Here is a 7,404-nt window from a genome sequence, read left to right as displayed (position 1 = left end):
GTATTAAATCTCCTAACCATGAAGGAAGGAGGAGTGTGCAAAATGATTAACACTTCCTGCTGTTTTTACATTCCAGATCTCAGCGCTAATATTACTGATTATATGAATCTTATGTGATCTGCCTTCACTCCGCAGCCTACAGTTCCAGTAGCGGCTGTAGCGTTGCCCATTCTGCTACTCATTCTTCTTCTTTTTCTTCTTCTTCTGTGTTTACCTCCTTTTTTGTCATTGCGTGTCAGACGTCTTTCTAGTGTGTTCACCATGCCAGCGCTCAGCGGCCATGCCAATGACCAACCCCAGCTCAGTGAAGACATTCTGCTCCCCAAGATGGGCGGTGCTGGTGATCCACATGAAGACATCGTAGTGCTATTTGCTGAATAAATGTGTGATAATGTGTGATATAGAATAAAGGGGGGAAATGTTGTGGGAATTTACCTTACTTCATTTTGTGGAAATTTACTTTGCTTTATTTTACTTTGCTTTATGTTTCTATAGTCACAGCATAACAGTCTGCAGATAAGCATGTGAGTCAGGTACACCAGCTGCTCACATACCGTTCTAACCATAGACATAGAAGAAGCCTTCAGCGCTCAGGCTAACCAAAACATGAATTAGCCGATACTCTGTAGGAGTTGTTTTTCTTTTTTTTCTCTTTCTTCTGTTCTCTGTATAAGGGGAGGGGGACCGTACTGCGCGTCAGTCCTTTTACTCTGTTATACAGGGGACAGAACTCAATAAAATTTTACTCTTTACTAAACAATGCATAAAGCTGTCTGTGTTTGATGTGCTCTCATTTTCCCACCACATCCATTTAGCAGTACTTCTGAATAACCGAAATGGCTTAAAACAGCTGAGGGGATATTTGAAACTGAGTGATAAGATGTTCAGCAATTTATATATCATAATACAAGGCAGGAAATTAAATTTGGCTGAACTGCACAACAGTAGCTGGCATGAAAAGTATGTCGTAGAGAGAGTAACAAAAAACTCAACCTCTCACCTCGCGCTCTGAAATGTCTCCGTCACTGTCTGTAGTGTCCTCTAGGATACTGCTGCCCTCACTAAAGTGTGTCACCCTGAGCGGGTCAAACATCTCTTGAACATAATGGAAAATCAGCTTCAAGTGCTGCACTGAGCAAGAGTGCACTGTAAATGGCCAGATATAAATGGCAATGTCAGTAGTAAATTTATATATGCAGTCATGGAACAGGTCCTATCTGTAGAGCACAGCTTTAAGGTGCATATTATGATGTGCTCTTACCAATCATCCTCCTGGCTGTGTCTTGCTCTTTTGGCCAAATGTTTCTCTTCCAAAGCAGACAGACCAGACTTGCTGCATATTACTCCGTGCACTATAAATAAACCACATGTATAATGCCTTGTAAACAATGGAACAAGGGAAATTTGAATTGTGACTACTCTGTTAAAGGGGCGGATAAGGCAACCCACCCAAACCCCCCCGAAAGCTGTTCTGTTATCTCTAATTGCTATGCAATAGTCCTGTGATTAACTCAAAGGCTGGAGAAGTTTCACCTTTCTCTACTTGAATCCTGAAGGCTGTTCGGTTCTGTCGCCCACAATCCATCCTGTGTAATTAAACATTCACATCATAACTCGACCCCGTGCAATAGGGCAAACTCACTCGGATGGGGGAAAGGATTACAGACTACCTGTACTGCTGACGCAACTCTGCGGCCATTCCAACAACATCCACATCCGCTTTGAAATACAAAAAAAAACATATTTATCTTCCACTCCACTCAAGGATGGCCACACTTGGAATTTCCCTTGGCACATTTAAAACATTGTGTGAGCCAGATAGCTTCTGTTTTCAACCTTCCAATGCTCTGAGTATTAGTGTTCCATGCATATGAGATGCTTCAACACGTCCATGCGTGTTGTAAAGAAACACAGTGTAAGCAGTATTAATGAAAGTGCATCTCTACCTCAAACTCACCAGTGTAACAATTACAGTTTGTGAAATCTAATTTTAAATGGCGATCAGCCTTCTTAACAAATCTCCAATAACAAATAAGCAGAACTCACCTTGTTAAGTGTTTGTGTGTGTGTGTGTGTGTGTGTGTGTGTGTGTGTGTGTAGTTTTAAGCATAGCAAGGCCCTTCAGGGTTGCCAGGTGGAGCCTTCCTGAAGACCCTGATACTGAAACAGCATTAAAAGCTGCAATGGCACTGTAGTTGTATTTATCTGCACTAATACAGCTTTGAACTATTGCACTCTTACATACAGTAAGTTTCTGTGTACCGGTGTACATTTCTGTGTACCTTTAGTAAATAAAGGGATTCTATTCTAATATTACAAGTGTTAGAAGTGCTGAAACTCCAAACAGTGAAGAAACCAGTGGAGCTTAATGACTGGTCAGATGAAGAAAGTGAAGTGAGGAGTTTCCTTCAGTGTCTGCCATGTCCCAGCTGAGGTGAGTGTGAAGCTTTTATTAGTACTATAGGAGTTGTGTTTAACTTTGAAACTGATGGTGTCACAGCCATTTGTGGCCGAGAGTCTAGAAGAGCATAATTGGCTGTACTCTTAGGGAGAGAGGGAGTGGCATACGCTCTCTCCCCTGTCAATTACAGAGACACCGTGCAATCAAGGGCGTCTATAAGTTCACGCGTCAGAAGGGGGAGGAAAAGACTATTTTCTGAGTACTTAGAATAACATTCCGTATTTGTTGGAGAACATTTTCTAGAGTGTTTTCATGTAGAGAGAGAAATGAGTGGCTAAAATGTCAGAAGCTTTAAGGAGACAAATGGGGAATACTATAACAGCTCTTTCCATGTGTTAGTGACACCAGCGTTCCCTCTTTTCCCAGATGGTAAAAAAGAGCCCTGACTCTTGCAAACTTCATTTTTTTGTAGAACAAAGAGAAAGATAAATAACTCGCTTTATGGCCTTTTTCCACTCATGCATACCAAGTCCAGTATGCATCCAAACATTGTCAGAATAGTAGGAGTGCAGACTTTGAAAAATGGTCTTGTCATGTAAACTCAGCAGCTTTGTCCCTGGTTGTCTAGTGGTTAGGATTCGGCGCTTTCACCGCCGCGGCCCGGGTTCGATTCCCGATCAGGGAAAAACCTCTTTTTATGCTCATATAAAACGACAGATTCTGCATTAAAACATAAAGTTTGTGTGAGTTGGAGTTGAGCCGACAGCCTAAGGATGACAGTTTTAACTTCTACTCTACCAACTGAGTTATTGAAAGCGACATGCAAGTAATCCCACATGTCCAAACACCAGTATGTTGGCAAGAAACACAGCCAGTTTTGGATGTTTCAATTGTTAAGTTCATTTGACACAAAGAAGAAAGATCGCATTGTATAAGTTGTTCAGCTACAAACAGATATATCTTTTGATGACATTTGGAATCATACTGGACTTTGTGTACATGAATGGAGAAAGGCCATAAATGGTTAGAATAACATTCAGTGCTTTTGGAGAAAAGTTTCGAGAGTTTTGTCATGTAGTGAGAGAAATGAGTGGCTGAAATATCAGGCATTAAAAGTGCAATTTGCACTCATGGAAAGAAAATTGCTTTCATGTGGACCGCATTGAGATATCGATCTGCCTGTGGAACATAACACCTCTTAAGAGGTTAGATTTGTGCTCTCAAGCTGCGATGGTGGTTTTCTCATGGCTTCTAAAAGAAGAGGCTGTGGTCAGGGTGGAGTGAGTCTTTGATAACCAAGATTGTTGTTGTTTTGGCCTTCGAATAGACAATGGCATTACCCAGTGTCAGGTCTTTCTCAGTAAACTGCAGAGAATGATATAGAGGGCAAGAAATGGTCAAGCAAAGTTTTATTGGGTGTGTGTCTGTAAAAAACACTACAGCTCTCTGATACATTTTTGGTTCAAGATTTAATCATCATGCAAATGATTGTGATTAATGCTTTGTCTGTTTAATTCAAATATTATACTATAAACCTAATATTTTAATAGGGTTGGCAACTTTCTAGATCCGATTACTACATGTGTGTGAAGTACAGGTGCTGTAGCTATACGGTATACAATTGTCCACAGTAGCCTAATTATAATATATACAACAAAAAATGCATCTAAAATAAACACCAGAAACCTGGACTAAGGGTGATGTACATAAGTGCATTAAATCTAGGTAGGACTGCTCAATAGGTAGGATAACAGCAGAACAATTGTCCCACCATATAAGCAAAATGAGAGCCTGCTAAGGCCGCCAAGAGGGTGCCAAAGACCATGTATTTATTTCTATTTGTTTTTTACCGATGTTATGTCAGTGGCAGCTCAGATTTCTGCATAGGGCCCCACACAGGCTTGGGCCAGCCCTGGTATCACGGTGTCGTGCACTGGAAAACCATCAAGCCTGTTGACTATGCTACCAGTGTTGTTGATGTAACTGTGCAAATAAACTGCAAACACAATTACTTTTAGAAGTATCATCCAGTTTGTTTTCACAATTGCCAAAATGTAATGAATCACAGCCAGTGTTCTAAAACAGAGCTGGAATGTATTCCTGGTTGATGCGCCCTGTTTCTGGTTCCAAAAAAAAAAAAAAAAAATTGGTGGATGAATTTTCAATGAAAGTGCTTCACTCAGCAGCCATTAATGATTCTTATATCCAGTATGAATAAATTTAAATTCCTATCCTTGTATCAGGTGCAGCAATTATGTGTAACAATTGTGAAGCAAAAAAGCAAAAGCAAAATTGTAATATAACAATATAGGTAATATAGAACTTGATCTAATGATATTAATTAGGCTATGCAAATAGCACAACTACTTCGTAGGCTTTTTGAAAGTTTGATCATGATCAAAGATCATGATCTTTGTTTTCTAAGTGTGTTTCCAAATTGCCTTTGACTGCTGTATGCCTAATTGCGGCATTTAACACCTCATTTCGTCTCTAATTTTTGACATGTACTCTTGACATAAGTCTTGCATAAGTGGAAAGTCGATCAGCCCCCGTTTAAAAATGATAAGCTTTTACTGTCATGTTAATAACATCACGCACACGCACGCATAATGCTTCGACTGTCCTACACTTTAAATATCTTTTGCACATTATGGAGGGTGAGCATAGTTACCAGTTCCCTTCATGCAAAAGGGTTGTCTTAGGTTACTGTAAAGTCTAATGCACATTTGGAATTATTAAAAGTAGTTTATAATCAATACGAAATTTTACTGGGAGCCAAAGTAAAGTAGCTAAGATATGATTGATGTGATCAAATTTTCTAGCTCTATTAAAAACTATGGCTGCTGCATTTTGAACTCGCTAGGCACTTTAGGCACTTAATAGCACAGCTAGATAGTAAGGGATTACAGTAGTCCAATATTGAAGCAATAAATGCATGGACTACCTTTTCTGTATTATGTGTGGAGAGCATGCTCCTAATCTTTGAAATGTTTCTAAGGTGGAGAAAGGGGGTCCTAGAAACATTATTTATTTACGTGAGCTTCGAACGAGAGACTGGGATCCATAACTCCAAGATCTTTAACTGTTAGAGAAGATGTGATTGGGAAACCATTGAGGTTCATTGAGTAATTAGAGAGTGGAGACCTAGCTGACTCTGGGCTTAATAGAAACACCTCTGAATGTCTCTGAATGTTAGAAATTAATTAAAAATACTAATGTCAATGTATTTACAACGCATGTATTTAGGACGTAATTTTTTCAATCACAACAAAATATGTTGTTGTATTTTTTGCATTATGCTTACTACAGAATTAACAGTCAACTGTTCAGTGACTTTGCATGCAGAGTTGTAACACTGCTTATTACTAGAACTGTGGCTAGAATCAAAATCAACGCTAGTGTCGTTCCTAAATCCCCAATCAGCTAGTCGTAAAGTTAACATTCAAATAGAAAATAAAGATGCAGACTTCAGAATTAGTTAAAGAGAATAGCTGAGAGAATAGAATAAATTATCCGTTACTACCCCTGTCTTTTATCATCCCTCCATCCCTCCATCCCATGCCATCTTCCTCTATTATTTGCTTTTCTATTTTGTTCTGGTATCTCCTTATCTCTTTTTAAAAAAAACATTGGCCAAAAGACTAACGAAAACACTGACATACTTAAGACCTTTAATATTTTTTTAAAATATAACATTAAAAGGAGAATGTTACTTATTTCACCCTGACTGTCCACTTATATATCTGTTTTGAGTATGATTTTCCTTGTTCAAGTGAAAACAGTAACAAATGTAGCATGTCACAAATATATACATGACTATGTATGAAAAATGAAAGACATCAACATGAAACACTGGAGCTGATTTCAGTTAAGCACCTAATTATGGAAACTATAAAGACTAACATTGTCATAAAAATGTTGTGAAAGTTAATGCTTAGAAGATTACAAGTGGCTAAGACATACCTTGTTATAGGCTGTGCTTACTGATGTACACCAGGTGGACATAGTGTCAAAGCAGAGGGTCTGATGGAGCAGGTGGAACATCAACATTTAAAACAAAAATGAACTGCTTGTATTTAGTGAACTAAATAAAGCATAAGCGTCCTATGCATGGCATACAGATCCCTATAAGCTTTGATAAAATCCATCCTCATGTAAAAGATGTATTGTCCCAATCATAGTAAGTGAAAACTATGACATAAAAAACTTTCTTTACCTAATATAAGCAGGCAATTATCTTTTAATTTGACCTACCCCAGTAAATCACGGTACCTAAGTTGATGAATAACAGGAATAATCACAAACTTCTAATGAAGCAAAGTAATATATAATTACAATTATAAAGGACTAATTTGGTTTGTCTCCCCCAAAGCCATTAGAATGTTCTTTATATAACAGGTGAAAATGACCTACACCAATGTGATATACAAACCAATCCTGCTTTTATTACACAGAAGAGCTGAGCAATTATGGGGAGGCACCCTAAAAAGTTGAGGGTGGAATTACCTGTCAATAAACAAAGTACAGAATAGATAAGCAAAACTATTCTGTTGCATCATCTTTGAAATGACTCTGCAAGGAAAATGTTGATATGAATAAATGCTTGTATTCCTTTCTGATACAAGTCAAAAAATATCTTTAAAGTGGGTCAAACATGAGAACTATGTGCATTCCTTCACAAACATATACAAATCAATGAAAAAATCTCCCCTAATATGTTTATATACACAAGTGTCTGTGGGAGCCCCAAAGCTATATTATGCATTCAAATAACAAAATATATATCACAGTCCCTACAAAAAATGAAAGTAAAAAAGCAAACAAACAACAAAAAGGGGAAAATCATAAATGAAAATATCCCAAAAATAATATACTAATGTCATGTTTGTAAGCAGCCCTGCTTTCCTGCTTCCTAAAATGATGACATATTTTAGGTACTCAGGCCACTGGAAACAAAAATATACACAACAGTTCTTCCACACATTTAGAGGAACCTGATTTTT

General features: G+C 38.1%; 1 non-coding gene across 1 annotated transcript; it reads left to right on the top strand.

Annotated features, from left to right (window-relative positions):
* Positions 1-3,014: 3,014 nt before the first annotated feature.
* On the top strand, positions 3,015-3,086 carry trnae-uuc (transfer RNA glutamic acid (anticodon UUC)). The gene has a single exon. It is a non-coding gene; the product is annotated as a tRNA-Glu (tRNA).
* Positions 3,087-7,404: the final 4,318 nt, after the last annotated feature.

Source organism: Electrophorus electricus, unplaced genomic scaffold (genome assembly GCF_041902795.1).
Source record: "Electrophorus electricus isolate QZ-2024a unplaced genomic scaffold, ASM4190279v1 Scaffold80, whole genome shotgun sequence".
NCBI lineage: Eukaryota > Metazoa > Chordata > Actinopteri > Gymnotiformes > Gymnotidae > Electrophorus > Electrophorus electricus.
The sequence above is the reverse complement of the archived record's forward strand: the minus strand, read 5'-3'. Positions and strand labels throughout refer to the sequence as shown.